We start from the raw sequence: 17,400 nt of genomic DNA, 5'->3' as shown, positions 1-17,400 counted from the left end.
GTTTTTACTAATTAATTTTACTGTATTATTGCCTAGAGGCATTCGCCAAGCTCCGCGTTGCATTGTATGAGGTGTTGCACCTATGCATAGGAAGTTTCTTCCTCAGAAGATTTAGGAGGTTACCTTAGGGTCGTTTTGCAGATGTGTTGGCACGGTACACAAAGTAAACTCACAGCAAACGTGAAACAGTTAATTCAGCTTAAATTAGCAGTGGTATCAAGTACCTGTAATTCCAGGAAGCCTTGGTAGGAGTTTTGGGTGTTCAGCACTTTTGAAAGCCAAACTGAAGTTCCTTGCCATGCTTCTGACAAAAAGTCCTTAGAAATTAAAGACAGGAAAGAATTATTAGGTTATCAGTCCAAATTCATCCCAGAAGAAAACCCATTGAAGTCAATGAAATTTCACTGGGGATGGATTTGCCATAGCAAGATTGATCCCTATAGTATATTTAGAAGTGCTTTGTCCTATACAGTTTTAATTAGCTTCACATTAGTCAAGGTACTGTACCATTGTTTTAATCAGCTACCCTAGCAGAGAACTGTCTCCAGCTATCCTTGTCCACATTTCCCCTCCCACCCCCATCCCTTGCTGCCTCCTTCTCACCCCCTCATTATTTTATCTCTAATTTGGCTAATGAATTTCTCAGACAGAGCCTTCTTTCATGTTTGAGGACCTTGCCTGTATTGAGGCTAAAGAAAAAAAAACTAAACCACACTGAAGGAAAAAAAAAATGGACCAGAAAGAAAGAGCAAATTCTTCTACTGAGAAAAGCAAAAGTGTCTAAGAAGCTTTAAGCTGTTCTTTTGCCACTCTATCAAATGATATATAGCTAGGTCACAGTTTTTCACCCCATATTCTGCATTAAGGTGAGCATGAGTACTTTAGTCTTGATTTTCCAGTTTCAACACTGACTTGCTGCATTGTCAGAATAAGTGGTTCTTTTTTCAAACCTCTGTTTTACCAGAGTTACAACAGCCATAATCATTCACATGTACATGTAAAGAATTTCTCATGTTGCTTCACAGAAATCAGGAAAGCCTTTTAAGTTCTGTAGTGGAAAAGTACATGTAATACAAGGCAAAATACTGTTGACATCAGTAGTACTGTCTTTTTTTAAATCATTCTAACACAAGCATTAATCCTTTTTTCTGAGTTTGCCAATTATTTTTTTTACCTTCTTTAATGAAAGTTGTAACAAGATTATAGGGAATTTGTAGTCTCTGTATGCTTTCAGTCATATAACTACAACTAAAACAACTGTGTCGAGAATAACTGCAGAAACAGTGGGTTCAGAGCTGCCTTCTGCCAAAGAAAAAAATGTCCACAACTAAGGAAAAAACCTCCAAAACCGCACTGAACAAGTTACTAAATCCCATCTACGTAAACACGTGTGTGTTCATTTCTGAGTCACTGTATCATTTGACCATGCAAGAAACAAGACAGTTTGCTTGAAGAATATCAGGAAGACCAGAATATTATTTTTTAAAATGCCATGTTTTCAGTTTTCTTAATGCTCTTCTGAAACAGGCACACACTGGCTTTAAATTTAACCACAGAGCTTAATTAAGCTTCTTCTGATTGTGCTGGGAGGGTTCCATGTTGTCTTCCTGTGGTCACTTCATCAGCCAGGGCTTTTCATGTAAGAATGTGCTGCAACCATGTCACAGCATGGGGTCTCATCACAGACACCTGCTCTCAGCCTGTGAACACAAATTTTAATCCCCTTCCCTGCAAAAATGGTGACAGAAGGACATGTTATTTAATTACTCATGCATGCTCTCCAAGACAGGGTCCACAGCTCCACTTGTTTCATATGGCTTGTGCTATTTTTGGGGAATGATCAAATAGGATAGTTATTAAAAAAGGAGAAGGCTTCACAAAAGACTTTGCTATTTGATGAGAACAATAAATGAAAAGATTGGCAGGATAAGAACAGAGTGGGAACTGAAGAAAATCTAGGTATGGTAAAAATGGCCATAAAATTTCTTGTGACTTCTTCTGTTCTCACTGTGAGGATATGTTAGGCAAGATGCACTGTGTAACTTCACTCTCCTCCACTACAAGATCATGGATCCAGCAAAAATTAACTGTGATAGCCATGTCTAACATACTGAAGAATATGAAACCGACTGAAATTTACTGAAGCCTTTATCTAAGTAAGATCTGCAGTAGTGGGTATGTTTCCCTCAGGTGCTAGAAGAGGAAAAAACAGGAGGAGGATTAAAGAAGAAATAAACTTTAGTTGTGCTTAAACAACGCATTTGCTAAATCACTCCAGTCAAAATCATTCAGCAGTCCCTACAAAATCCTATCATGGACCAAAGCAAAGCACGGCTAAATGAAACGTTGTATATTGTATCCAGCAAGCAATCACTGTACTTGCATTCTCATTGCCCTCAGCAGCACCTGCATTCTTTGATCACAGTCCTTTTATGTGCTGCACTGTACACAAAAGACTGAGCCAGCAATTAGCCATTCGAGCACTGGGTCCTGAAATCTCTGCAAATGCTCCAGCTCTTTAATGAATTCCTAAATAGAAGGAAGTTGCAAACAAAGTTCAGCTTGTGTATTTTATGCCAGGTTCCCACAGCACTGTAGGTTTTTAGAGCTTAATTAATGACACTTGCATCCTGTATGCCTTCCAGAGTTTTAGTGGAACTTTTACTGGTCACTTCAAACTTTGACATCTTTTGGACAATTGTCCTCAGAATATTGGGCAACCTCCCCAGTCTTTGGAAGGAACAAACAAGACATTGCTGCCAATCATGACTCATCTGTGTTAACAGGATGAATAAAAACTGGAGGGACAAAACGTGCATCATTTCAAGTAAACTACTCATCAGAAATCCTATGCATTGTATAGGAACCAAAATGGGTGATGAAAATTAAAACCACAGCCTAATATACCAGCATTTGGGAACTCTGCCAATGCCCCTAATTAAAATTTTGAACTAATCTCTTCAGGGAATCCAAGAAATTCTTTCAGAAAATGGAACATTCTTCTATGCATATCCAACTACTTATCCTGTAAGAGGGGATATAAAGGAGATTGTATACGATCAGACAGAGGTCAGTCAAGTGGAAAGGACAGTGTGAAAGCTACAGGAAATTAGCCATCTATAAATGAAAATACTGGAACTCCTTTTTGAACTCTGACTCACATAATGTAAGATTTTTCTGGTCCTCACCAAAGGATCATTACATCAATGGAAAGTCTTCATTAATTTAGTGTGATTTTAATCAGTTCCCAAAACAGGAGAATATAAGCATAGGTGTTTGTAACATCAAGGTGTGCTAACAGGTACTTTCTCTTATTTTCCACCATTGTTAGAGAGCTTGGCAAGAGTGGTTTGGCATAAATAAGAAGTGTAGAGGCTGGACTGGAGAGAGCCTAATACAGCCCCTGACATTGGCTTATAGACAATAAATAATAGATCCAGCACTGTTTAAGATGCAATTAGACATGAAAGGATGAAAAGGGTTGGTAATCAGTTGGTAAGTGGAGAGGGAAAGGATGTTGATAAGAATTTCTTGGAAGGGAAAGCCCAAAACTTCTTTATTGTTAATTAAAAAACAAACAAAAAAAGGCCAGAGTAAGATTTTAAGAAGAAAAATGTGATTATAGACAGGTTCGGTGAAGAAGAGGGGAATAAGGTAACTAGAGGAAGTGTACAATGCTGGGTTAGAACCTCACACATGGAAAAAGAGACAAGATAGGTAGGAGTTACAAGGAAAAAAGTTACAAGCAGGGAAAATGCATCGTACTAAGTAAGTTTTGTCTTTGGAGAAACCACTAGGGTCCTATAAAGAAAAATAAGTGAAGGCAGTAGGAGAGAACTACCAAAGATTAATCTAGGCTGGCTCTGCAATGAGTAAATCTGTTTAGGTATGCAACTGAGCCTCATAAATCAAGCAATCCTATCCTGAGCTCAAATTATTCAAATCTATGGCTTTTGTTTGGCAGTGTGGAACTACAGGGTTTAATCATTGTCTTACACTTCCCTGACACTCAGGCAGACTGGCTGACTTTGGGGAAATAGAGGCACAAGCCTCCCTTTGCATGGCTGTAAATGACTACATGCAAAGCAAGGCTGTGAGTACCAAGCTCTCTTGGCAAATTCTCCCAATTGAATCCAAACACAACTTTAGCTCTCATGTGCTTGTCATTTGCAGAGCTTGTCCTCTTCTCTCTGGCTTAGAAACAAAAAAAATCCCTCTCTGCTACTTTTTACTAAAGGACCTTTCTGTGACTATGCCATTTATGGGTCTATATTACATGTAATTCTCTGATGCCAGATGAGATAAGAGAGATAATCCACATAAAGGATTTGTGGCATTACAGATTACAGCTTCCTTTCATATGTTGTATGCACTGCACTGAAGAGGCCTTGAGTGATGCTATAGGATCTCTGTATTCAGATTACAAGATACTTGCATTCAGCACTGCCTTATTATGGGTTTAGAAATACCAGCAACCCAACTAAGTGGCCAGCTGTTCAGATCCTACTGTTCTCTTAACCCATGCAAAGGTAAAGTACTGTTGTGGTCAGTGGGATCCTTGCCAGGGTAACAAGACTGAAACCATTTTCCTTGTATTCACTCAACTGCTACTTCTGTGGTAAAGTAGCAACGATAAAGTAAATAATAATAATGAAGTGATTGTTTAGCAGACAGAAAAAATTATTTCAGGAAGAAGTCATCTGTGCTTCAATCATAGTTTGTCCAGGCCAGAAACGTACTTAGTTACTCTGCCTTTTAAAAATAATAATAATAATAATAATAATAATAATAATAATAATAATAATAATAATAATAATATCCAAACTCCTGTTGACACAACCAGCTGGAATCTTGAAATTGGATTTTTATTTATAATGTAAGGCTCTACTTAAGGTTTACAGACTTTTGTGGATCTACCTGAAAGAGCCCTCACTGGGCATCTCTCAGAAAAAAAAGCTGAATAACAGCTAAACTGCTGCTCTGGAACTCAGTTTCTCCATCAGAATTAATATGGCATTAGTTCTTCCAGTGTAATAATCACTAGGAAGGTCTTCAGTTGTGTTTCCTGCTGTGCAAGATGCTCTTCAGATGAAGGAATGGAATAATTTTGGGAAACACAAAGGAGCTACGTTCAGCAACTTCACAGTATGACTGCTCTGATCCAAAGCCAACTCTGGTTTCTAAGTCTGGAAAACAATATAGCCAATCTCTGTGGTACTGGATGGTGTGAACTATTGACACAATGGTATATCCTGCTTAAGACGTGAGATATCTCTAGGAGGAACATGGCTGATGATATATTTACATGACATTAACACAAATGTCATTTACAGTGCTCATTTGCCTAATTAATAGTGTATTTATGTTTCTTGAACATTGCAGTGATCATTTTTTAATCTCCTCTCCGGTGAGAGCATTTAGCAGAGGGGGGGAATTTATGTTTGCTCTCCAGTGATGGTACATTAATCTCTACGGCAAAAAATCTGCTTTTTCTAGTCTCACCTACACTGACATTTTGCCTGCTCCTGAATGGATCAGCAACATTCCACTAATAATAACCATTCTCAGTGTGGAACAGTGATTCACACCTCTTGGTTTCTACTGCTCAGAAAGAGAAAGTAAAGTATGTAGCATAATTCTGCTACATACAAACAGGCAAACATATGATGGAAATACACCTTTACCACCCTGTGTCTGCGTGATTTAGGATGTCACAGATCTCAGCTGTTTGCTGTCTTTTGACTCCCCTGGCTGTGTTGAAATCACCACAGCGACAGCCAAGATGAAGTAGCTGACTATGTGAGCATTCCTTGTCCTTTCCAATACACAGCAAAGCTACTTAGCTTAAATCACCACTGACGGGAACTAACTTCTTAAACAGGTTTGAACTTGATCCTTGTTGAGCACATCTGACTGTGCCCCAGATTGCCTAGTTCAGCTCCACGCCAGCACATGTACCCTATTATCAGCAGCAGCAGCTCGACATCAGTCAGCAGCTGGCAGACGGGCCCTTGGGGACTTTTCTAGCTGAGGCTGGTGCAGCCCTATGGCTGCTTCAATACATTCCCTGTGCACAAAAGGGGACATATCTCTGTGCAAATGTTGTTATTGCACAATGGGTGTCATTGATAGCAGCAAAGAGACAATGCTTGGGAGCTGGACATGTTGTTCAGACATCATTCCAGTCTTTTTATATACTCTGATTAAGGCCCTTTACTTAGAACTGCCATCATGCTGTTGCTGGCTGCTTTGGGTACACAGAGAATATCTGAAATCCCTTTTCACTCTCTTTTAGAGAATCAATTGAACTGCATTTCAGTGCCTGTAATTCTACAGTTTGTGACTTTCTCTTAATGTAGATTCTGGCTTATCTATGTAAGATACACAAATAGGTACATCTGTTGTACCCATCTTTTCAAGTACTACAAATATTTTCACTATTAGCCAATTCCTTTTCTCCGCTGCATTTCCAGGTCATAACCCCACTGTTGTCAGCATTACTTGGCCCTTGACACTCTGGCAGTATTTCTTCAGTAGTGGCAGACAGGGCTCTTGGGCAACCAGGAAATCTAAAACAAAGAAAAACTGTTACAAGGAGAATATGGGACCGACAGAAGAGCAAGTGGAAATAACAGAATAAAGGCCCAGGGGAAAGAAATTAGGTTGAGGCTGGGAATAAAGGCAGCAACGTTTCAGAGGATTTGGGCAGGCAGCAACAGCAACTGCTAATTCTGCCAGGGACAGTGTCAGTCAGATCAGCCAGGAATTCACCTGGTTTCAAAGCACAATACCAGCACAGGGTACAGTTATTAGCATCCCATGTTCAAAATTATACAAAACTAAACACAGAGACAGAACATATGACTAACTGAAGGGATTAATTTTCTAAACCTAGATGTCTCTTTTCAATTCTAAGTCTCTCCCAAGAGACCTGTGATGCATCTACTACGCCTGTGCCAATGTCTCAGATCATTACATTTGGCCTACGGAATACTAACCACCGTGTCCTTTTCAGGCTTGAGAAAATGAATGGGGACCAACTTCAACCAGCTTGAGATAGAACAGCTCTGATGGCCCAGGTGGTACCTGCAGTTCCCTGATGATCTAACCCAGGGTAGTGGGCCTGGCTCAACCACTTGGCCACCTCTAAAAACTTACAGAAACCCCTGCTCCCTGCCACGTGTGCTGAATGCAAACTGTGTAGCTGAGCAATGTCATTGTCATTTCCCACAGCACAGCTGTAGAACTCAAAAGAAACAGTGTAAACAAGATTCAGGCATCCCCCACCACTGCACCCATGAGAAGTGGTGCCTTGCCACAGCACAGCCTTTTCCTGCCTGCTCTCACCTGCTCTCTGTCAGTCACTGCCATTCCTCCCTAAATCTCTCACATGGCTGTGACAGGAATGTCTACGGAGATGAGATAGAAGCACCTACAGCAAATAAATAAATGAATAAAGCACTAAAAAGACCAAGCTGGAGAACAAGGGGGACATGAGCTGTAAGAGGCTCGAAGGCCAGCCCATAGAGTCACTCAGTCTAGACTCCAGATGTGAACGCAGAGCCTCAGTGAGTGCAATACGGGACTGCGTAAATATCTCAGCCAGATGTCTCAGGGCCCGAGCTACAAATCCTCACAAATGGTGACAGAGTTGGCTGTTGCTGTTTGTACTGCTCTGCTTCCAAGAGAATCAGTGGTCATTCAGTCAGCAGCAGTTCATTTTTGCTGCCAGATGGGAGGGAAAAACCAGGCTCAGAGTTGCAGTTAGTCTCATAGCAAACTCAGCAGTCGGTGGATGGGTCATGGAGCCCTCTGTGGGTACTGAGGTTGGCTCAAAATAGCAATCTGGGGAAAGAGCTGAAAAGATGATAGTAAGCATAAAAGCACATGATACTGAGCTCCCAAACAGGCTAAAGTAACAAGCTGCCATGTCAGACATTTGAATTAAAATTTAGGTCTTCCAGACCCCTCCCATTTGGTCAACTAAGCTTACAGATGCTTAACATTATGGGATGGAATTATCTTATGTTGCAGTTGCTGGAGACACGTGATACCCTGGCTCTAAGGAGCTTGATGCTTGTATCTGCACTTTCAAACTAAGCATTCCTCTGCCCCACATTCATGTTCCCAGAAATTGTCTCCTAGGTGGGTGCCTCTCAGAAAGCACCTGGAGGAAATCTCACCACCTTCCTGTCTATTTGCAGTTGGATCTGTCCCTGGGGAGGCTGGAGATTAGTTTCAGCTCCCTCTTCTGTCTGACTTAGTCTAGAGAATTGAGCCTGTCTCTCCCAGGAAATTCTACCACTAGTCTATACTGTATTTCAAACCAAAGCTTTCCCAGTCTCTTGGATTTCTCTCACACTCCATAAAAAAATGAGTATTTATTGCAGCAGGGTATAGGACCTGGGAATCGGCAGTAAAAGTCCTTTCATAATCTACCCTGTCACTGACCCAATTTAGGATCTATCAATTTATGAGCTAGATTCTCTTCAGCAAGTCACCAAAATTGGAACTGGCTGAATAATTCATGAGAAGATTTGTAAGCAAAATTTCTGAGTTGGGACACTCTGATTCATGGGGATAATATTATTTATGATTTCTTGTTCAGGTATTAACATGTTTCAGGATGGCAAACATTTGTCACAAGATTTGCAAGAGGATGGTTTTCATTCTCCTTTTTTAGGGTACCAATAGGAAAGTGAATCATACGGTACAAAAGATGAGCTTTTGAATCAGCTCAGAGAAACTTGTCAAAGAGACATATGCCAGTCAAACAAATCAAATAGCCCAGAAAAACTTGAAAAAAGTTTTTCTAAACCAAGAATGTGCTACCATATGTGCTACCATATCAGTGCACTGTCTCTCTAGGTCTGGTTACAGCCTAAAGTTGCACCTTCTGGAGAAATATTTAAGAAGGCCATTGTCCCTGTCTTCAGATCTAGGCTTACAGAGATAACTTGGAGTCAAAAAAGTTTAGGATAAATTGCAGTACTTCAGACTCACCGCAGGCTAAGGACTCACATATGAGCAGTAGCTGATGCAGGGTGAACTCTTTTATCTTCCATGGCAAAGGCTTGGGACTGTGAGCTTCAACTCACGCACACTTTTTCTCAATCCCAAGGTCCTAATGGATGTCATGCCAAAAGATGTTCTGAAGAACACCAGGTAACCATATTGGTACATTTCCCATAAGCATTGCAAGGGCTTACTCTGTTTTATACCTCTGTCACTTTTGACCCTCAAAACATTGGTGGGATCCACTTAGTTCTAATACAAATGTTTCCTGAGCTGCCACATTCAGCCCTAGGTCTAAATCAGATTTATCTGCTCTGACAGGTGTATGCTTTTGAGGTTGAATTAATTTTTCTCCCTATCCTGAACAACTTTACCCCCAAACACATAGTATAGAGAGACCTGTGCCAGACATGGACATCCTTTTCCTTGTTATTCTGCACTTTCTAAAGAGAAAAGGCATTGAGTGTAATAACCTTAAATTAAAGCCAACTCCATGGTCTAAAACAAGTACACTGAACAACTTATCCAAGCACATCATGCTGTTCTTCCACCTCCTTGGTAATGAATGCACAGCGTCACCATGGCTGAAAGTAAAAGGGGATATTTCTTCTGGCAGTGCCCTCTGGGTCTGTTAGGCTGGCTTATCCAGTAATTGTGTTGGCATTTTGGAGTTTTTTCCAGGATCTTCTATGGCCAGCGATGCTACAGGCCACGTCATTAAATGTCACTGGCCATTGCAGATTAATTTTGGTGGGGGAAAGAATCAACCTTAGAATGTTTTCATTCTGCTTCACATCAAAAATTAATCTCTTTAAAAGTCTTTTCAGAGAGGGTCCTCTTTTAGAATGAAAGAGTCATACTGGGAATCCTCTTGTGCAGCACTGAATCTTCCATATCAAGAGATAAAATATTTTCCCCATCTTGCCCTTGAATCTGCAGTTGCAACCCCTCTTCTAGCACATGCTCAGAACACACCTCTGACTCACAAATGCCAGTTCCAGTGTATAAACAGCAAGCAGACAAAATCATGAGATAAGTGAAACCTTTCCTCTCACAGTGCAGAGGGAGGTGGAACTCATGTAGACCAGTAAAAAAGTAGGTGTTGAAATACAGTGTTGGAGGAGGATGCAGAAATTCCATCATCCTTATCTCTGTCCCGGAAAAAATCAGTCTCTCCAACCACAAACCACAGCAAGTTCCTATCTGTGGAAAATCAGATTTATTTTGCCATTCATGCAAGTGCAGTTGCCATCTAGGAGCCTCAAAGCTGCATTCCTCAATTCCTGTGGCCATATCAAATTTTTGGGAAGCCATGAAGAGCCATTATCAGGAAAATGGTGCTTCATTTACTCTTTGACTCTCAAAGAATGTTTTGTCTTCCTCTCTGTTTTGTGAAGTGCTGTCAACACTTACAGTGAAGTTTATTGTAAATACACAATAATAACAACTGTGCACATTCATCTCCAATTCAATTCCTATGTAAATTTATGTTAATATGTATGCAGATTAGGCCTGCCCCCCTTGGTCCTGGAAAGTTGTCAGAATGACACATGGGCTCTGAAGAGGTTGTGTACTACTGATCTGCACTTTTTGTATAGTGTTCAATAACTGGCAAGACAGCAACAAGAGACTGTGGATATCTGCCTTCCCTTTTGCTGGATAAATCAATGGAGTCTTCTAGAGTCTGACTGGCCTAACAAGGACTTTTCTAGAGTCTAGCTAGAATTAAAAAGAAGTCTCTAAAATCGACCTCTAAAACCATGACCTGCTATTTGTATTTCTGTTTCTCAATAGAACAAATCCACATTGGACATTCTGAAAAACTGGGTAGTACAAGGGAGCCTAGTAAGTTTCAAGGTCTGATATGCCATTTATGAGAAAGAAAAGCATTTTTTTCTCCCTATTATTTAGTAAGCACTAGACCACTTCCTGGACTTTATGGGTATTCCTCACTTTTTGCTGACTAAATCAGTACACTTTTTAAGAGAGCTTCAACGGGTCATTTTTTTTTATTTTATTCTTTCTTTCTTAACTTCCTTTTTCTCTGTTTTAACATGAAAAAAACACAGACCTGCCACCTGTTTATGCAGCCAGAGCCATTTTGAGCACTCAGGTCAGACCAATGGGGAGGCAGCTGGAGTGCTGCAGTTCTCTGCTTTCCTGACAGGGGCGTTTTGCTATGACGCTTTCTAAGGACCTTTTGCAGTAAATAGAAACTAATCTTTAGCTCCTCCCATGACTTTGTCCCTACAAGGCTCCCAGGCACTTCTTAAATAATCACAACAGGACTTAAACTGGGACTACAAGAGATACATGTGCTCATTGCACAGGGATGAATTTCTGATAATCCAAAAGGGGTTGGGGAAACTGCCGTCAGAAACAGCAGGCGCCAAAATTTTTGGCTAGGAAGACGTATCAGACCACAAAAGTTCAATTGCCAGAAAGTATTTATACTCCTGCAGTTCACAGCTGAGGAATTGGTCCTGACCTTTGATAGACAAAAAAATTTATTGTCAGTTGGAAACGTGGTTGTGCTTGGAGGGTACGATTGCACCCAGAGCTGATAAAGGTGGGAGCTGAGTCATCATTTCAGGAGGAGGCAGCAGTCTCCTGACCATAACCACCTCCAATCCTAATAATACTTCATTGACCAGTGATTTTTTGGGGAAAAAAAAACAAATAAACCAAGAAACAACAAAACAACAAATTAGAACAGAACTGTACCCCATAGAATAATGAGTGACTTCAGTCACATTTATTTCTGGCCTTTCAGCTGATTTAAAGACTGATGCTGAGGAAATCTCTCCTTCAAGTTCTTCTCGCTTGAATCTGGTTTAGAGTGTTATTTCACTCTACTTTTTTAATCTCATTTTATTGAAGGCAATGTTAGCCCCAAGAGCAAAACAAGCAAAAATAAAAACAATTAGAGCCTGGAAGGAATCTGTATTTTTTATTTGAAATAGAGCCCCATGTCAGACAGCTTTCCACGTACCTTGTTCAGTATAGGTTACATTATAGCATCCCATCAGGCCCATTCAAACCAGGTTGCAAAGTTATTGTTGCTGGGATCCAACGCTGCTTTCCCTGCTCATGATAGCTGTTGGTGCTGATTTCATCTTTATCATTTTCTCTCTTTCCACCTCTCATGCAGCTGCCTTCCTGTCTTGATAGGACCAAAGTGCAGCTCATGGAATCTATATGATAATCACAAAAATAGCTATATCTGTTGAAAAATGGATTTAATTCCCCCTCTAAACCTTTGTGTATTGCCAACTGGGGGTGTGAAACCAGCTGGCAAAAGATGCATTCAGTTCGATTTCATGACTTTCATATACTGCAGCTTCCCAACTTTAAATGGTTCCTCCCCTGTCTAATGAGAGCATCAAGGCCTTGATTAACAGCCCTCACTTTAAACAAAGTTTTGGAGTTTCTTTTCACGGTAACTTCTCTGAGGATGTCTGACAGCCTGCTCAATCTTGAGCAGCCGAATGCCTCTTCCTTCTCTCACAGCATGAGCATTTGTCAGAGGCACCAGGAGTCAGGCTTGGTGAGGATTTGTATCCCTGAGTAGTCGGCAAGTAACTTGCAAAACAGCGTGGGAAGCAAGCTTAAAAGTAGTGCTGGTAAAACTGTGAAAAACTAATTTAATCAATGTTTTCAAAATGTAAAGGCTTGGAATGGAGGATGTTTTACTTTTTTAAACTCTTTTATCCCTATTCTTATAAAAATACATTTTTATTTACTGAGAAGCTTGTCTTCAGTGGATTGTTTGCAATTTTCTTTTAGTCTAAACAGGATTTCAGAGAGGTGACAAGGCAGGGTGAGAGAAAAGCCGGGTATGTTTTATCACTGTTGATCACAGAGAAGGGAAAGGCTATTTCTTGGGAAAGATTCCTTCAAGACAGGTAGAACCATGCAGATCAGAGCCTTGAATGTGGACTTAGAGGACATGACTGAGCCCTCTTGGATTTTTGTTTAACATTTAGATGAAGTTTTGCTTTGGCTATGCTTGACAGTCAGAAAGTTACACTTTCAGCCAAAGCATGAAAGGAAATACTGGGGTCTTGGGGGATGGAGGGAAAATGTAGAGAGGGGGTAAATCAACCCTAAATAAAAAGCTCCCATGAAGTTAGTAGCATAACCAGACAAGCAAAGCAGCAAAAAGAGAGTGAAAAATTTCAGTCACAGAAGTCAAAAGCTGCAACTCTTACAGGGAAGGAATACATTGCATCTCATTTCTGCTGTGCCTGTTGATACCATCTACAGAAAATCTATCACCAGTTGAAAGAGGGTTACATTCCTTGTCAACACATTCCACCACATTGGTGTCTTGACTTTCAAGAGTTCATTAAATGCACAGTCATGGAATTTTCTTTGAAACAGAAAGCTCCTTTATTTTGGCCTCATAGAACCAATAATAACTCCATTTCTTTATATATTAATTTCCCTCCATTTATTACTTCAGCTATCAGCAACACAATAAATTTACCTTGAAGCAAATTGTGGCATATCTTTCTCTATATATTACCCCAATCCATGTATATATATGACCCCCACACAAATACACATATACATAAACATAAAACCTGACAGTGAATAGCAGAATTTACTGGAAGGCAAGAAAAAACCTAGCATATTCAGAAACAGGAGAAAATTAACACTGAATTATAAATTGCACAGCTTAGATATTAGACACATTTTACATTTCGTTCTTCTGTCATCATTCTGTTTCTGTGATTATGACATTTTATTTTTGCATACCTATCTTTTAGGAAGATAGTCCTTCTGGGAGATCCCAGAGAAAGATCTGGGATACAGAGAAAGATCTGACTAGTTTTTTTAGAGGGAAAGAACAAAACTGGAGTCAAGAGACTGAAAAGAGCATGCTAAGAATACAGCACAGTCAGTGGAGAATGGTAACAGCTATGGAGCCTTTGTCTTTGGGCAGAAGCTGAAAAGCTCAAAGAAATTCAAGTTAACCGTGCCAGAATAGCAGCTCAGTGAAGTCATTTTACATGTTCCCACCAACTACAAAGACCTTTGGTCCAACATTAGGACTTGTTCCTGTGCTGTACTTTCTTCCCATGCAATACCTGCCTCCATAAGTATTTGTTTCTAGTAGTGATACGGATGCAAACTTCACTCAAGGGAGACATGGGACTGGGAGAGCAGAGCATGATTCAAATGTGATTTAACAGGAGTCTACCAGACTTGGTGTCAGCTCTTCTGTCCCTAAGACTTAGAAAAACTAGGTTTCTGATCTTAGAAAACTGTTCTGTCTATATTACAAATTTAGAAATATCTACAAGAGTTGTAACAATACACCCAGGGAGTGTATTTCACCTAGGGAGTTCCAAGCAGAATGAATGAAAAATGAAGAAAGTCACCTACAAGTAATTGCTGTACCTCGTAAGCACAGCACAGAATTGTTAGTCTCATTAAAGGTGATAAAAGCAGGACTCTTCATCTGGAGAACCTGTGAAATCACTGCTTGTGAAATATCATTTAGTCCTTATCCTCAGCCAAAAAAATGATGGGAAGCAAAGCTGCTTTGCTCTACCTCTTCACTGAATTCAGAGCTTTCAGCCATTAATACAACACAGGACCAGAGTCAGCACTGCACCAATGGACTTTGCAACTGGCAGGAATGGCATGAAGTCCCTGTCTAGATCAATACAGCTTTGTAGGACACTGTTGGTGCACTGTTAGTGTGAATGCTGGAATCTCAAGCTCCAGACCCAAGGCTGTACATACTTAGCACTTCATGATGTATAAGAGACAACTGTTATATAAATCAGTAAAGATGTACATATCCCAACCCAGACAACAAGGAAGACATGCAAGTCCCACATGTAATTCAGATTTAAACACTACCCAATGTGACAGGCATCCCAGTGTCCTAACTCATAAAATGAACATTTTCGGAGCTTTCACCAGGAAACAAAAAAGAAAAAAAGGAAATTCTACCTCAACATCTTGAAAAGAGGCAGTTACCTCTCCAGGGTTTCTTCCTCAATTAGGCAGGGCTCCTTGCCTTGGTTGGATAACAAATGCACATCATAAGTCCATGTGTGCTCAGACATTTGTAACACAACACCATTTATGCCGCAGCTAAAAGACATTCTTACTTTCCCTGACTAGTGAGGCGTCAGCTCAAGCTGGTGTAATTCACTTTTTGTCCATAAGTAGACAATTCCAACATAACAATGGAGGCAAATATAACTACATATAACTGGTAGGAAAAGAGGGAATTTACATTCATCACTTCTGTAACACTTCAGAGAATCTGAATAAAACAGTGTTTTATTCATGTGTTGGTGCAACTGTCTCCCAAAAAAATCAGAGCCTCTTGCAATGAAAATAGACTTGTTTTGATTGCCCTGTCCTAAGTAGAACACCAGAAAAGTGATACAACATAGGATCTCCTCAGAAACATCATTTTGTTCCAGAGAATCTCTGAACCTAAACATTTCCTTTCAGGCACTTTATTCCCAGCGGAGCCTGGCTTTCTGCAAGAGCCCTTTGTAGTCCAGCTGGATGTCATTACATAATTAAGCCTATGAGCCAGGAGGTAGTCGTGAGAATGGCAATTTTACAATGTAAGATCAAAATGTTATTCTTTCTTTCAAAAGACCTGCTGCCATTTGTTATAGTGCCTTTATGCAAGGGATCAAATATAGTATTGATTATTCATTATTACCTTTAAAGAGGTCAGGAAGCTTCTGGAATTCAGAAGATTTCTGGGGATCTGAAGTGATATAAGGCCTCGGGGCTTGATGACTCTTCTTGACCTGAAGCTTTGAAATATCACCTGCTGTCTGGATTGTTCCTACTTGCTACCTGGGATTTCAAAGTCTCTCTGTCTCCCTTTTTCCCCCAAATGTCTTACAGACGTTGCCAGATCAAGAGAAGCAAAGAATGCAAAAGAAAGTGAAAGTGAGAGACCAGGAGTTGCAAGCCCAGCTGGCATAGATCTGCTTTGCTAAGCTTGAATTGAAAATAAGTATCATTATTCTTGTTCTGCTGCATCCTACTGTGTTTGGTTATTGCATCACACAGAAGAGGCAATGGGCATATCCTGTGGCCAGCTCCATTGCCTTCAACATGGATTAACCAACAGGGCAATATCCCAACACAGGGCGTTTTTAAACCTTTCTCTGCCAATTTGATCTTTGAGCACATTCAAATGGAGGAATGTTTAGAGGAGACTGGGAGTGTCACTATGTGGAGACCCTGACAAAATTTAAGACACTGTCTTCACTAGCAGAAAAAAAAAGTCAATGTCATAATAATCTAAACACTATATTAAAAGTTTCCATTTTCAACAACAGTGCCTTTATGTTGCAGAATAAACCTCCAAGAGTGCTTTTTGGCAGATGGTTAAATATTTAAGTAGTTGGCCACAGATTTTAAAAAATTGAGATAATTAGAATACTTGAAGCAGTTAATATTTATTAGTCATGAAGAGTTTGACAGATTAGATGTTTTCCTACCCACACATTCTCTGTCAGAAAAAAAAAAACAACCAACAACCAACAAATCCAAAAAAAGCCATAACCAAAAAAAAAACCAAACCAAAAAACCACAAAAACCAAAAACAAGTCCCCTTATCTTTCATTCTATGGGCAACAAACTTTGATATGAAGCAGAAGGCATGGACTTCCCAGTTTACTCAGTGTGAGACACTGAGAGTAGTTGCTGTCACTTAATTCAAGAAAAGGCCAGGGAAAAAAATGAATGGGAACAACAAGATCTCTATGGAAATGCAGAGAGTTGACCCTGGAAAGTACCCAGAATTAAAACCTGAAGACTGAATCTTCAGCACCACTTCAACTTTTACTATAAATTTCGATGTCCCTAGCAAGGTTGCAGGGCTACTCCAGTCACTGGGGATCATGGGACAACCCATTTCCTATTAACCTTTTTCCTTCTGTTGGCCTTCCTTACAGGAGAGGAGATGCATGGAACAAAGGCAGACTAGTTCCGGGGCACTCCAGAACTGCATGAGAGAAGACACCAAGACACAGTGGAGTCTTGGCCTCCTGTCCTTGAAATGGGAGACAGGAGGCCAAGAACTGACAGATTACTGAAGATGCTTGTGGAGACCCTGTGGGGAGCATCCCCTAAGTTAGGGAGACCCAAGAAGCTTCCCTCAAAGCTGGTACGTCCCATTGGCTCTTTCCCCTGTTCCTATATCTGTTCCTATGTCCCTGAGCCACTCCCTCCCTATTCCCTGACTAGCCCTTATCTTTGTACTGCCCCCAGACCAGGATCAGCCCTAGGGGCCCTGGAGGGAGAGAGCTGGACCCTAAATGTGTGTGCATGTGCCTTGGACCTGAACATCTCACCTGAATTAAACATCTGTGGATATCATGCAAAGGCCCT

The 17,400-nt window shown here is 40.4% G+C and overlaps 1 long non-coding RNA gene across 2 annotated transcripts in view; it reads right to left on the bottom strand.

Annotated features, from left to right (window-relative positions):
• Window positions 1-255: 255 nt before the first annotated feature.
• Window positions 256-17,400, bottom strand: part of LOC119697902 — a 72,840-nt gene continuing 55,695 nt past the window's right edge. For both annotated transcript variants that reach the window (XR_005255992.1, XR_005255991.1), the window contains one exon: window positions 256-317. This is a non-coding gene — a long non-coding RNA (uncharacterized LOC119697902). The remainder of the gene's footprint in view (window positions 318-17,400) is intronic.

This window comes from Motacilla alba, chromosome 2, assembly GCF_015832195.1.
Source record: "Motacilla alba alba isolate MOTALB_02 chromosome 2, Motacilla_alba_V1.0_pri, whole genome shotgun sequence".
In the NCBI taxonomy this organism is placed as follows: domain Eukaryota; kingdom Metazoa; phylum Chordata; class Aves; order Passeriformes; family Motacillidae; genus Motacilla; species Motacilla alba.
This window is presented reverse-complemented; position numbering and strand designations above follow the sequence as displayed.